Raw genomic sequence first — 16,475 nt, 5'->3', positions numbered from 1 at the left:
AGTGTCTGATGAATGAAGCAACAGAAAGGGAGGGGAATGATTTTCTATTTTTTAGCTAAAATACGTGTAAATTTTACCTTATCCCTAGTAATGACCCTCGTATTGTAGATAGTCTTAATGACCCTCGTGTAGTAGATAGTCTTTTTAGTATGATAATAAGATGTTATCTTCATTACAGAATAATAAGAAAATATTATAACCTTTATATTATAATAATAAGGTAAAAGGACCCCAATGGAAATAAGTCACTCTGACTTTTTTGGGTTATCCTAGGTTCTCTACACATATGCTGCTATGTATGATAATTCTATGTAACTGTATTGTGTATACCTGAATAAATTTACTTACTTACTTACTTACTTACTTAAAGGGGTAAACACTTCCGTCCTGTCGAACTTGTTTGTAGGGCTCACTGGGCTTGCCACTGTCCAAGAACACAACAATGTGTGTGACCCATACCTGGAGTTTTAAGTCTCATTTGCCATGGGTTCAATCCCAGCCCTTTCCGTGGTTTCCCAGACGTTTTATGACCCCTACCGCATCAGTGCTTCCCAAAGAACATAATTATGAAGATTATCGAGTTTAATAATGTTGCTCGTAACTGCACATCGATGCGCTGCATTGCCTACCTTAAGTTCAGCATTCTTGAAGAAGTCCTCGAGGATTAACAGCTGTAGGACACATGTTATCTGAGCTTTCATGAGGGTTTTTTCACTTAGAACAGATTTGTTGTGTAACCAATGAGCTGGGTAACAAATGACTGAGGAATGCGTCAGCTTATAGATGTTGGACGCGGGTTCGGTTCTAGGGAGGGTGAAGACGTTCCGAATGTTTTGTTGCGCCTGTTCATTGAGCAGTAAATAAGTTCCTGGGGCATGAACGGACTTTTCTGAGTCGTATCCTGGAAGGGACTCTTGCAGACTTAGAGCCGGGCTTTACAATGAGCTGAGGTTCAATAAGAGCTCTAAGCGTGTAACTTTAACTAAGAAAGCAACAAAAATTTCTATTGTACCTCCCGGATTATGAGACCAGACATAAGAACTAGCAGAACTTTTAGTTTAAATTACGCATATATATTCATTAAGGGAAGTATTGTGCTAAATGACTTAAAAACGTATTAATATATGATAAGTTGATGCACTGTGTACACTGCGCTCCTCTGCTCTCTTCCTGTCCCTTCCCTAACAATTCTCTCTCTCTTCTCTTTCCCCCACTAAATCTGATATAATAATAATGATAATAATAATAATAATAATAATAATAATAATAATAATAATAATAATAATAATAATAATAATAATAATAATAATAATAATAATAATAATAATTCGAAAGCGAGAGACTTGGCAGACTGCGAAGTAACGCTTTTGAAAATTATATTGCAACAGATACACTAAGTGTAAACGGCTCTGAGCTCTTCAGCCCCCTCCCTTTGTATATAAAAGGAATTATCAATAACTGTCTGCAAGAGAGAACCTTATAAGTTCCTTGAGTCAGTTCATGATCGGCTGGATCGTGGTACCTTCGTTGGACTGCAACGGTTCCCAGCAGGAAAACGCCTTTCCTGCTCCTTGTTATGTAAATGGACACAAATGCAACTAATGTGACATTTTATTGTGGCAACTTGTCGCTTTCCAGGAGCTTTTTCAAGCCGTTCCGGCTTGATAAAGCTCCTGGAGAGCGAAACGTTGCCACAATAAAATGTCACATTAGTTGCGTCTGTGTCCATTTACCTAACATTTTGTCGGTAATTATACCATTACCACTTCCTGCTACTTCCCTACTACCTTCCCCTGCATCTTCCCCCCCCCTTATCAACTACTTCTCCCTTACTCCTTCCCCACCACTTTATTCCCCTTTCCTACCACCACTACCAGCCCAATTCTTCCCCACCACCTCATCCTGAACTAGCGTCCACTACCGCAAGCTCGAAGATGTCTTCAGTGGAGAGCTAGGAATATGCCCGTATTGTCACTTTACAGAACAAATCACTTCAGATGTGTTAACAATGGCAGAAGTGAAAATCTGAGTGATAGTTCAGAATACTGGAATGAAACCCAGGTGAGGCCACAGTTATAAATGTTTACGTGAGTGATAGATACAAGCGTAGCTAGTAAAAATGACAATTTCGTTTCTGGAATAGTAAGGCTTGAATTTTCTGTTGATACACAAATGTACAAATTCCAGGATGTTAGGAAATATTAATGAGAGACTAATAATAAATTGAAAATTCTGGAAAAATTATATTTGCAAGAGAGTTAAATAATATTAGTGAGAACACAGAAATCTGCAGTAATAAAACTTAAACACAGAAAATGGATTGCTTTCCTGGGGATATAACTAACAACATATCTAGCAAATCTGGAGAGAGAGAATCAATGACATGGACTTCATGATACACATCAAGGGACCAATTATATAATGAGAGGCACGATAGAGAAATATTTTGATAAATACTCGTCCTTGTTAAAGAAATTTATAGAAATTAAAAGGGTCCTGGCGCAAGCATAAAAAAAAAAATAATTTGACGTGAGTAAGAAAGGGAGTGAAACTGGAGAAAAAGTGGCTACGACGGAGAGAGAGAGAGAGAGAGAGAGAGAGAGAGAGAGAGAGAGAGAGAGAGAGAGAGAGAGAGAGAGAGAGAAGCAGAGGGAGATAAAAACAACATACACAGGTGGGGATTGAGCTCGTGATGCGTGAGTCGCAAAACTCCAGACCAGCGCGCAAGTGGCCCAATATACTGATGCTGGTAAAGGTCTTTTCATCCAAAGAATTGTAGCTACTTTCCCAGTTCCTCAAGTCAAACTTGATTGCCTTCTGTTTCCCAGCTGCTGTGAATTTAATAAAAATCATGGATCTCATGTTCCTCTCCTTGCCCATTACTGGCCACCTGCTGTTTGTGACGACCACGACAACACTCCCCATTACCACCACCAACACGATGGCCACGACAACATATTTCCTCTACTTTCTAGAGTCTTTTCCTCCATCTCTAATCTCGTCTCCCTCTTCCACCTGTAGTCTCTTTCTCGACCTCTGCCGGCTTCTCTCTTCCTTCACCTCTTTCAGCTCTAAAATCTTCCTCCATCTCCTACAGCACTGATCTCCTGTTCGCTCTCTTGCAGCTCTGATCGCTTCTTCCACCCCTTTCCACCTCTGCCTTTCCACCTTCTACACCAACACATTTATTTTCTTTCCTTCTCTGCCTCCCCCACCTCTCTTCCCCATCATAGTTTACCACACAGCCGGGTCTAAAGAAGCACCCGCCCAACCTTAGCTGGAGATTAGCTTAATGGGGGGTCCGAACAAGAGGGCACAACCTCCCCTGTAAGTTATGAGAAATGGCAGTAATTTGGCTCACGAGTTCATTACTTCAGGACCTTGTTGGCGAGTTTGGGTGAGACATGGCTAAGCAAAGTTTGACTACTCGAAGTATCCTGGGCTGCATGTATGGCTGATGTCTAGCTGATGATTGTAATGTAATAGATTTCATGAAGCGATAAAGCCGTATGGGTCCTTCAGAGCATAGAGTGATGGAAGATTGAGCCTCCGTCCGATAATCGGGACTCGATTCTGAATAGCCAGGCTTTTGTTAAGTTGAGATGGTGAGGATGCTGACAGATTAAGCATGTGTGCTCCAGACTGGTATAGCTAGTGGATCGATCGTACCTTGACGAGAACATGTGTAGCTAATGTATGTGTTACCGTGAAAATTTTAACTCATAAAAACTTTCGATGTGCGAACCTTAACTTCGGATGTACACAGTGAATTATTATTATTAATATTGTTATTATCATTATTATTAATTATACCATTCGAGGGTGAGCGTTAAACCCGTTGGGGTTATACGTTGGATTGGAAAACCAGAAGGAGTCAGATGCAGTTCATGGAAGGGGAAGAAAAGTTCAGTTCCTTCCGGCAGGAGCCACTTGCTGGAATCTGGATACGTCCCCAGAGGGAAGAAAAAATGTACACATATCACCTTTGCATGCATACACAATAACTTTAAATGTACAAAAAATAAATGGCAGGGAAATGGCGAAGCGCAGACAGCATTCTGGAACACGGAAAGTGCAACAAGGCTAGTTCCAGAGCTAAGGGAAATGTCCTACGATGAAAGGTTAAGGGAAATCGGCCTGACGACACTGGAGGACAGGAAAGTTAGGGGAGACGTGATAACGACATACAAAATACTGCGAGGAACAGATAAGGTGGACAGAGACGGGATGTTCCAGAGTTGGGACACAGAAACAAGGGGTCATAGTTGGAAGTTGAAGACTCACATGAGTCAAAGGGATGTTAGGAAGTATTTTTTCAGTCATAGAGTGGTCAGGAAGTGGAATAGTCTGGCAAGTGATGTAGTGGAGGCAGGAACCATACATAGTTTTAAGACGAGGTATGATAAAGCTCATGGAGCAGGGAGAGACAGGACCTAGTAGCGACCAGTGAAGAGGCGGGGCCAGGAGCTGAGTCTCGACCCATGAGCACACACACACACATACACACACACACACACACACACACACACACACACACACACACACACACACACACACACACACACACACACACACACACACACACACACACACACACACACACACGTGTGAATTCGAAGAAAAGCCTATATAAAGTATTTCTGAAAAACAGGTTTCTATTCCAGGACAGTCATGTTTAAAAATTGTCAAATCACCTGTTTGTGCTGACATCTGTTTGTGCTGACATCTGTTTGTGCCGACATCTGTTTGTGCCGACATCTGTTTGTGCCGACATCTGTTTGTGCTGACATCTGTTTGTGCTGACATCTGTTTGTGCCGACATCTGTTTGTGCTGACATCTGTTTGTGCCGACATCTGTTTGTGCTGACATCTGTTTGTGCTGACATCTGTTTGTGCTGACATCTGTTTGTGCTGACATCTGTTTGTGCTGACATCTGTTTGTGTTGACATCTGTTTGTGTTGACATCTGTTTGTGCTAACATCTGTTTGTGCCGACATCTGTTTGTGCTGACATCTGTTTGTGCTGACATCTGTTTGTGCCGACATCTGTTTGTGCCGACATCTGTTTGTGCTGACATCTGTTTGTGCTGACATCTGTTTGGCAACAAATAAATACCATCGATGTTACGGATTCCATTATTGTTTAGTATAAAGACAGAAACTTAAGAACCCTCAACGGAAAACGAAAAAGGGCCAAAAAAAAAAATAAAATAAAGAGGCAATCTACAAAACAATAGACTGCAACATCGACAAACAGTAGATCACTTTCGCCAAATAAATAAACTACATAGTCCAACAAACGCATTACAAACGATCAACTACAAAAACAGATAACAAAACCATCGATAAATAAATACCTCATAACAGGATCGACAAACAGATGGTAACACAGTGGACAAAAACATCATACCACGATTGGCCAACAGATCATAAGAGGATAAGCAAATACGATCGACAGATAGATCACTGCACACAGTCGACGAACAGGTTTCACAAACAAGGCTGAGCTGATCGACCGTCAGAGATCAACAAAATACCAATGTTCAGATACAATATTACAAAATGGGTAGACTTAATAAATGGGACGCACCTTGCATACACAGCACCGCTATTAGACCAGAGGAGGCGTGCAACTCTGCCACGAGAGAGAGAGACAGGCAGACAGAGAGGCAGAGACAGAGAAAGAGATGCAGAGAGAGAGAGAGAGAGAGAGAGAGAGAAGGCAGGTGTTCAGATGAGTGAAGGACTGAACTGAAGAACAATTAACGGACAATGATAGATAGGTAGACTGAGGAGGGGAGGGAAGGGAAGAGAAAGGATGGATGGAAGGGAAGAGAAGGGAAGGGTGGGATACGAATGAAGTGGAAGGAAATGAAATGGTGGGAAGGGTAAGACTGATGGAGATGGAATCATAATAGAGGTTATAGGGGGAAAATATGATGGAGTATACTAAGAGAATAGGAAGGCAGATAAGAGATGGAGATGATACGAGGTGTAACGAAACAAGGAGAGTAGAAGATGTGACTGAGATAGTAGGAAGGAAGGATGAATAGAGGTGATGGAGGAGGGGAGGACAAAGAGAGGTGAGGAAAAAGAGTGGCGAAGAAAGGGAGGGGGAGCAGTGAGATGATGGAGGAGAGGCAGAGGATGAGTGGTGATGAAGGAGGGGAGTGGGAAATGATGGAGGAGGTGGCGTGGTTCCTCCCTGGAGGCTGGGACAGGATTTAGTAGTCAAGGCAGTGATAGGGACGTCACAGGGGCGGGACCCACTGATAGAAGCAGCCAGTTAGTTGGCAACAATCATAACTTAGCAGTTTTACTCTGCACCACCAACATGTATCACCACTACCACCACTGCCCCCTATCTCCACCTGCTCCTGCTACTGCTGCACCACCTTCTGCGGCTGCTTATGTTGCAAGGGTTGCCGATATTGGAACTACTTTACCAAATTTGGTACAACTATCTTAATCACATTTGGTACAACTTCTAATAAAGCAATATAGTTCAGGTACTAAATGGGATCTTTGCTGGCAACCTTGACACTTTCAGATCACAAGTTTCAAACACTATATATATATATATATATATATATATATATATATATATATATATATATATATATATATATATATATATATATATATATATATATATATATATATATATATATATATATATATATATATACATGCAAAACAACCACTGTGAAAGAGTAGTGAAATTCCAAGCGCTTTCGTGACTGCTCACATTGTCAATGTGAGTAGTCACGAAAGCGCTTGGAATTTCACTACTCTTTCACAGTGGTTGTTTTGCATATTTTAAAATCACCTGTTTACTGAGGAAGGGTTGTTGAGGTGGTTCGGACATGTAGAGAGAATGGAGCGAAACAGAATGACTTCAAGAGTGTATCAGTCTGTAGTGGAAGGAAGGCGGGGTAGGGGTCGGCCTAGGAAGGGTTGGAGGGAGGGGGTAAAGGAGGTTTTGTGTGCGAGGGGCTTGGACTTCCAGCAGGCATGCGTGAGCGTGTTTGATAGGAGTGAATGGAGACAAATGGTTTTTAATACTTGACGTGCTGTTGGAGTGTGAGCAAAGTAACATTTATGAAGGGATTCAGGGAAACCGGCAGGCCGGACTTGAGTCCTGGAGATGGGAAGTACAGTGCCTGCACTCTGAAGGAGGGGTGTTAATGTTGCAGTTTAAAAACGGTAGTGTAAAGCACCCTTCTGGCAAGACAGTGATGGAGTGAATGATGGTGAAAGTTTTTCTTTTTCGGGCCACCCTGCCTTGGTGGGAATCGGCCGGTGTGATAATAAAAAAAAATAAATAATAAAATAAAAAAAATATATATATATATATATGTATATATATATATATATATATATATATATATATATATATATATATATATATATATATATATATATATATATGCATACATACATACTAATTCATCCCTGGAAGCAAATGGTTTTAAAATAAATAATATACTGTGACCAGCCGGGGATCGAACCTGAGTCATTTACCCAGCCTCCCGGGAATAAGATGACAGGAAACAGGTGCTATCCTAATATGCATTATTACTACAGTTAAATATAATAATATTCCAGGCAGAAGTAATATTGCATCCGAAGAGAAAGTTGAGATATGACCTCACATATGATCCTACATGAATTCCTTTCCGATGTTGAGAGGTTTTAGTCAGGTCACATGTCAAGAAAAGCGCAATTTTGTCAACACAGCTTATAATCCTCACAAATTTTATTCATTATAATCGAATTTAATTTATACATTCCTGGACTCATGTTAATATTGCAATCATTAAAGATTCTGGACTGTAAAACAAGAGCACCCAATTTTTCTCATATATAAATTCACATTACCTTCCCAACAAAGACTTACCAGTCTTTTTGGATATTCTGAGTACTATTTTTAATATATCTCGAGTCTATTATAGTTCGTTCAACCATGGATTTGTTTGATTAAACTTTCACGGCCTTTTGAAAATCAATAGAATGGTTGTGGTAATGGTGCTGCAGTTGTTTCTGGTGTGACTACTGGCGGTGCTGGTGCTGTGGCTACTGGTAGTGTTGGTGGTGTAGTTACTAGTGTTGTTGAAGCTATTGGTGGTGATGCATTACTCGTGGTGCTTGTGATGCAATTACTGGTGGTGCTGGCGGTGGTACTGAGGCTACTAGGGGTGCTGCTAGTGGTGCTTCGGTTACTGGTGGTGCTGTGGTTACTGGTGGTCCTGTGGTTACTGGTGGTGAAGTTACTAGGGTTGCTTCTGCTATTGGTGGTGCTGGTATTGTAGTTATTGGTCGTGATGATGCTGGTACTGAGGATACCGGGGGTGCTGCTAGTGGTATTTCAGTTTGTAGTGCTGCTGCTGTTACTAGCGGTGCAGCGGTTAGTGGTGGTGCTGCGGTTACTGGAAATGGCTCGGTTTCTGGCAGTGCTAGTGGAGTAATTGCAGGTGATGCTAGTGCAGCAGTTACCGGTGACAGTGCTGTGGTTACTGTTACTGTGGTTACTGATTGCACAACAATCATTAGTGGAACTCTCGGTGGTGCTGCAGTTACTGGTAGTGCTGCTGTTACTGGTGATGCTGCGGTTACTGGTGGTGATGCTGCACTTACTGGTAGTGGTGGTGTGTACAACGACCCCTTCCACATCCTTAGTCTTCTGGGACTGTTAAACGCAAATCCACATTCAAAGGACTCCACCACAGAATGCAATATAAGATACAGAGTACTGACAGTGTATATATTGATACGCTAAATAGCTATAACCTTACCACTTATTAGCTTCAATCGCTGAATAATATTACAAATATATTATTAATTAACTTCCAGGGTTTGTAGCAGAACCAGAACTAATTAACAGAGAAACCAACAATTTTAAGTAATTATAATTAGAGATAAGATACTTACATTTTTATATATAATAATAATTAATGTTTTGGTCTTCGTAATGAACTTTTAACCTAAGAATATGTTGATTATAGAATGTAAAAGAATACTTATCACCATAATACTTTGAATAACTGAAACACATATTCACTGGACGGCCTCGGCAAGAAGAACAGTGAAATCAACAAGCAAGTGTAGTAGAAGTCGTCAGCAATAAAGCTATATATATATATAGGGATCTGCTAAGCGTCTACCATTAAAAACTCGGCAAGCAGCTATGGGTTGTCAGTATTGGGAGGAATACATACAGTGTCTTTCTGTCAGCTCTACACGACAAACTGACACTTTAAACCACTCGACTACGGATGCCTCATAACGTTAGGTAGCCTGAAGAACTGCAATTTGTCTGTCCTAACGCTGGGTACACCAGTGAGGCTGTGGGGAGCTTGGTAGACCTGGATTCAGTTCCGATGGCTGAGGTATTTCTTTGCAAATATTTTGCCTGTTCCAGCCTAGTGCACTGATAACAGTTGGTTTCTACGAAGGTACCTCTTATAACCTGTCCTCGCTACCACCTCGGAAAGACAAGGATCTCTACCACTGAGACTGGCAAGGTCTGTCACCATTTAACAAGGGGAAAATTCGCTGCCAGTGAGACTAGCAAGGAGCGCTACCACTTGAGAAACACGAGGTTCAGTACCGCTGAGACTGATGTGGAGCTCTGCCACTTAAGACAAGGAGCTCTACCACTTAAGAAATAAACCGAGGCTGACACGGTGATCTACCACTTTAGAAAGACAAAAAGTCCACACCTTAAGAAAGACAAGGAGCTCTAGTACTTAAGAAAGACAGGGCTCCCTAGCAATGAGAGTTACAAGGTGTGTTATTGCAGAGAAGCGGTGGAGGCTGTGACAAAGGCAGCCAGCTACCCACAAGAGGGTGATATAACCTGTAGCAGGTGGTGCCCACACACAGCAGAGAGAGGAAACGAGCCAGCGAATTAACAGCCGGAAATGAATAAGTCACCAAGCAAGTACGAGTGCGTAGAAGAATTATGATAATCAAGATATTGTCTGATAAAACGAATATTAAAAACTTGACACTGAGTCTTCGGCGTGGAGGAAAGAGAGAGGGAGAAGAAACTGAGAAAAAGAGTGGGGAGAGGAGAGAGAGAGAAGATAAAGAGACCGAGGAGAAGAGGAATAAAGAGAATAAGAGAAAACGACTACGACAACTACTACTACAACTAACCCATCTCTTTAGGTAGGATCTATTTCCACTGGGGAATCCCGCCTACCAGTGACTATGCCCTCGTCTGCTACCCGTCCCATTTCCACCTGACGTTAGTATATAAGCGTCAGGCGCCTTGCTTCTGTTTCAGAATCTCCACGACTACGGTGCTCTTCGCACCTACTCCTAGGTTGAGGGACTGATTACCTCATCTTCTGTACATAGTTCTACTATCTTCAAGTTATGTCCTGGAATATGTATTGATAAAGCTACTGGATGGCGAAACGTCTACAATAAAGATACCCAGATGTTGCACATGTGTCTTAATTTCATCTTGTCGGTATTGTATACCATTCTTGTACAACTTGTCAGACACTGCAACATCATGGAATCTTGATTCTGAGGACATGTATATAACCTTTACGACTACGACAACTACTACTACAACTAACCCATCTCTTTGGGTAGGACCTACTTCCACTGGGGAATCCCGCCTACCAGTGACTATACCCTCGTCTGCTACCCGTCCCATTTCCACCTGACGTTAGTATATAAGCGTCAGGCGCCTTGCTTCTGTTTCAGAATCTCCACGACTACGGTGCTCTTCGCATCTACTCCTAGGTTGAGCAGTATGAGGTTCGCCGGTAATGTCCAGGCCAGGGTCTGGACATTACCCGGCCTTTGCTCCCCATCGAGGGAGTGTCTTGACTAATGTCTTCCATGGGAAGAGGTGTTTGTACCTCTTCATCTTCTGGAACCAATTTTCCCTTGTCCTAGCCCCAATCCCCGGGGCTCCTAGGGAGAAGCTAGGCCCTTGGATTGCTACTAACCCAGCCCTCACGGGGCTCGAAGGGTGTGGCAGCTACTTAGCAGCAGACGATGTCAGGAAGTGTAAGAGCAGCAAGCACTACAGGATCCTTTTGGAGCCAAGCCCCAACTTTGGGACGCAGCCCGAGTGCTGGGGAAGCTTAGGGATGCTTCGTGTTGTGTATGTTGACTGCTGCTTCTGCATCTATTCGTCCGTTGCACCCCCAGCAACTTTAGGATATTTGCTTAATACGTCTGGTGTCTTGTTTTATTAATAAAATACGTTGACATAACACTTACGTTATACACTGTCTATATATTCCTCAAAAAGAAGACAATGAAGCACATTATGTTTAAGAAAGTTAATGTAAGGTTGGTCACACATTTTACATTTAGTTTGATCATCATCTGTGCTTCTGCCAAACTGCCAGAAGTATCTGTAACCAAGACTGGGTCTGGCTACTACGACATAAGTCAGTCTGTTCACACTGCAAGTTGCTCATTAAATATGCTTAACTATGTTGAAGTTATAGATATACTTAGGCTTCTAACTACATTCCTAAGATATTCAGTTTTATTATTTTTTCTCAATAATTCTTGATGCAGATATACCAAAGTTATATTGTACATTTTACTTCCGGGTACATTCTTTGGCTAATTTATCAACTTTATCATAAAGGAGTAATTCAGTGATTGATGGAATACATACAAATTGTGCATGAATTCCCTTTTCTCTGTTTTTTTTTTTTTAATTTTTATGCCTGGCTTCTCCAATGTGCATGTTGTTAGAGACAATATGTCAGTGCAGTGCCTTCAGTGGTGGCACAAAATCTGTTATTTCGGTCGCTGGGAAGGTATCCCCGTTCTCCATAAGCTCAACATTCTCTACCTCAATGCACGCAAAAGGAATATTGGAAGGTGGTCATCAAATTTAAATCCAACAAAATGCACTCATTAGCTCCTTCATTAGGTAAACCTGTATACCTGCACGTTAATCAGCCAATCACGTGGAAACATCTCATTACCTAAGAGTATGCAGACATGGTCAAGAGGTTCAGCTGTTGTTCATTAGAATGGGGAAGAAGTGTGATCTAAGAGACTTTGACCGTGAATAATTGTTGGTTCAAGACGGGGTCGTGTAAGTATCTCAGAGACTGCTGATCTCCTGGGACTTTCATGAACAACAGTGTCTAGAGTTTACAGAGAACACGAAACATCGAATGAGCAGCAGTTTTGTGGGCAAATATGCCTAGATAATGAGACTGGCTCAAACTGACAGAAACAGTGGTATGCAGATGAGCATATCTGAACGCAGAGCATGTCGACCCTTGAAGTGGATGGGCAACAGTAGTAGAAGACAACACCAGTGTCCACTCCTGTTAGCTACGAACGGGAAACTGGCGCTACAGTGAGCGCAAGGTCACCAAAACTGGACAGCTGAAGACTAAAAAAAACGTCGCCTTGTCTGACGAATCGCGATTTCTGCTGCGACATGCAGATGATTGTGTCAGAATTTGGCACAAACCTTTGGAATGTGGTGGAACAAGAAATTCTCTGCATGAATGTGCTGCCGACAAATCTGCAACAACTAAGCAGTTGCACGAGGATCCTTATGGAATGTTTCCAGCACCTTATTGAATCCATGCCACGATTTATTATTGTTGTTATTATTATTATTATTATTATTATTATTATTATTATTATTATTATTATTATTATTATTATTGTTATTATTATTATATTTAAGGGGAATTGCTAAACCAGTAGGGGTCATACAGCGAATGGGAGAATGGGAGATAATTAAGTTTGATGGAATGAAATGGAGGATAGGTTCAATTCCTTACATCAAGAACCCTTTACCAGCATCAAGGTGCCTCGAGGGGCTAGTTACAAATGTGCCGCATAATAATGACTTAAATTACACACACACACACACACACACACACACACACACACAACACGTCCCTGGAAACTGGGCAACTACCTGAGGTATGGAAGACGGCAAATGTAGTTCCCATTTTTAAAAAAGGAGACAGGCACTAAACTATAGACCTGTGTCATTGACGTGTATAGTATGCAAAGTTATGGAGAAGATTATCAGGAGAGTGGTGGAGCACCTGGAACGGAACAAGAGTATAAATGCCAACCAGCACGGATTCATGGAAGGCAAATCCTGTGTCACAAACCTTCTGGAGTTTTATGATAAAATAACAGAAGTAAGACACGAGAGAGAGGGGTGGGTTGATTGCATCTTCTTGGACTGCAAGAAGGCCTTTGACACAGTTCCTCACAAGAGATTAGTGCAGAAGCTAGAGCATCAGGCGCATATAACAGGAAGGGCACTGCAATGGATCAGAGAATACCTGACAGGGAGGCAACAACGAGTCATGGTACGTAATGATGTATCACAGTGGGCACCTGTGACGAGCGGGGTCCCACAGGGGTCGGTCCTAGGACCAGTGCTATTTTTGGTATATGTGAACGACCTGATGGAAGGGTTAGACTCAGAAGTGTCCCTGTTTGCAGATGATGTGAAGTTAATGAGGAGAATTAAATCAGATGAGGACCAGGCAGGACTTCAGAGACCTGGACAGACTGGACACCTGGTCCAGCAAATGGCTTCTCGAATTTAATCCTGCCAAATGCAAAGTCATGAAGATAGGGGAAGGGCACAGAAGACCACAGAGTATAGGCTAGGTGGCCAAAGACTGCAAACCTCACTCAAGGAGAAAGATCTTGGGGTGAGTATAACACCGAGCATGTCTCCGGAAGCACACATCAACCAGATAACTGCTGCAGCATATGGGCGCCTGGCAAACCTGAGAACAGCATTCCGATACCTTAGTAAGGAATCGTTCAAGACACTGTACACCGTGTATGTCAGGCCCATACTGGAGTATGCAGCACCTGTTTGGAACCCGCACTTGATAAAGCACGTCAAGAAACTAGAGAAAGTACAAAGGTTTGCGACAAGGTTAGTTCCAGAGCTAAGGGGAATGTCCCATGAAGAAAGATTAAGGGAAATCGGCCTGACGACACTGGAGGACAGGAGGGTCAGGGGAGACATGATAACGACATATAAAATACTGCGTGGAATAGACAAGGTGGACAAAGACAGGATGTTCCAGGGAGGGGACACAGAAACAAGAGGCCACAATTGGAAGTTGAAGACACAAATGAGTCAGAGAGATATTAGGAAGTATTTCTTCGGTCATAGAGTTGTCAGGCAGTGGAATAGCCTAGAAAATGACGTAGTGGAGGCAGGAACCATACACAGTTTTAAGACGAGGTTTGATAAAGCTCATGGAGCGGGAAGAGAGAGGGCCCAGTAGCAACCGGTGAAGAGGCGGGGCCAGGAGCTAAGACTCGACCCCTGCAACCACAAATAGGTGAGTACAAATAGGTGAGTACACACACACACACACACACACACACACACACACACACACACACACACACACACACACACAGGACCGTGGTATGACTGAACACTGAAATTCGCTCTTTATCGCGTTATAACACTCAGTGCCTATTGAATGTAAAGAATAATCTTGAAACCTTGACGCCGGTGAGGGGCTCTTGATTCAAGAAACTTGAGCTGTGTTCCCTTTTTTTTTAATCATCTCTGATCGCCTTTCATTCCCCAAGTCTCTGTATAACCCTCACGGCTTTTGCACTCCTCCCATGTAATAAACAAATAAAATAAACTTTGAAAGGTAATGAGTGAGACCGCCAGTATGAACAAGTTTGCAGTCGCTTCACGTGACTAAATTTTTTCACAGTTGTCCTGCGGCACCTCGCACTTGTCAGGAGTAGGTTGGCAGGATTACTCGATTATCATCCAGTCAGACTTTCTGTAGCCGGCAGCTAGCTGATAATTCATTAATAAAACGACGAAGTTGGTGAAGTGCTCATGATCCAGGGAATTAGAGTTATCCTCGCCTCCTCGGACTAAACCTGATTACTCCTCACCCCTCTCACCTGAGCCATACGGATTTGGAGTTTCCCCGAGATTGTAAAAATACTCCGGATGCTTGCTTGCACCAGTAGCAACTTTTCAGAATGTTTACACAGTAAACTATTTTTACCCCAAGGAACATATTTCACCAGTGACTTGCAGTTCCTGAATATATTGCACGCTTTCACATACGCAATAAAAAATAACAAGTCAGATTTGAAAAGCAATGAGATCGCAGAGTGACTTGATAACGAGGCACGCTAGGCTGGATACACAGATGCAGGATTGAGTTGTGATAGACAGGGACCCACTAGCTACTAGCTGACTTACTCGGGAACTATATAGTTCCTTGATAATGTAAGAAGTCACGAAAGCCCTTGGAATTTCACTATTCTTTCACAGTGGTTGTTTTGTATATATATATATATATATATATATATATATATATATATATATATATATATATATGCAAAACAACCACAGGAGGAGTTGACTGATAGCTCTAGGCCATTCGTGTTGCAGTCAACACATCATCAGGCGCTTGCAGTGTTTCAGAAATGAGTATTATATTATTATTATTATTATAATCAAAAAGAGCAGAAATGAGTAGGAAGTCCAAGAAGATTCGTTCAGAGGAACGTTTTTACTCGAATGAGGCAGGTAAGTAGAACACAGTAAGTGTCCCAAGCACTTAGCGTGAAGGGGACTTGATCCAAGAAACTGGATCAAATCTTTCCTTCCTTGGATCAAACTTGACTACTTCCCATTACCCAAGTTTTGCATGACTTACGGGTTTAGATTACAGGTTGTAAAAAGACGCCTACAGAAATAGGGGACTACACCGAGGCTTAGTAAAGCCTCGTGTAGGTGAAACATTAGATTTATAAAAGTATCCTTTTATTTTGTCCCATTTTATCACTTTATTAATAATAATTATAGTAATAATAATAATAGAAGAAGAAACAGTAGCCTCATGCCAGAAATTACCTTTCTTGATATGTAATTCTTCCCAGTATACTCGCCTCACTCAGCCCTCACACCATATGCATTGATTCATCTCTTCGCTTTATTGCTCAAATCTCTGTAAGTTCTACTTTTTATTTCATTAATGTCTATTTTGTAATATGAAGATCATTACAGCACTACATAAACCAATGCTGGATGATCCACACGGGTGTGTAACACCTTGAAAGAATAATACAGTGTTTTGTATTAGTCATGCCTCGATGCATGAGAGAATTTCTCCTATACGGTGAATTTCACTTTCTTCATTACACTTCTTTATAGAACTTCATCAAAATATTTACAGAGGTACAGACATGGAATTATTTCCCTGTCATTATCCACTGCCTCAAATTCCTTAGTGAAAAATATTAGTAAATTTGTTAGAAAAGAATGAGCTTCGAGTTGTATATATATATATATATATATATATATATATATATATATATATATATATATATATATATATATATATATATATATATATATATATATATATATATATATTCCAATAATTTGACCACTATTAAAGTCACACAAATGATCCCACAGTATCTTCCATTTTGTT

This window comes from Cherax quadricarinatus, chromosome 17, assembly GCF_038502225.1.
Source record: "Cherax quadricarinatus isolate ZL_2023a chromosome 17, ASM3850222v1, whole genome shotgun sequence".
NCBI lineage: Eukaryota > Metazoa > Arthropoda > Malacostraca > Decapoda > Parastacidae > Cherax > Cherax quadricarinatus.
This window is presented reverse-complemented; position numbering follows the sequence as displayed.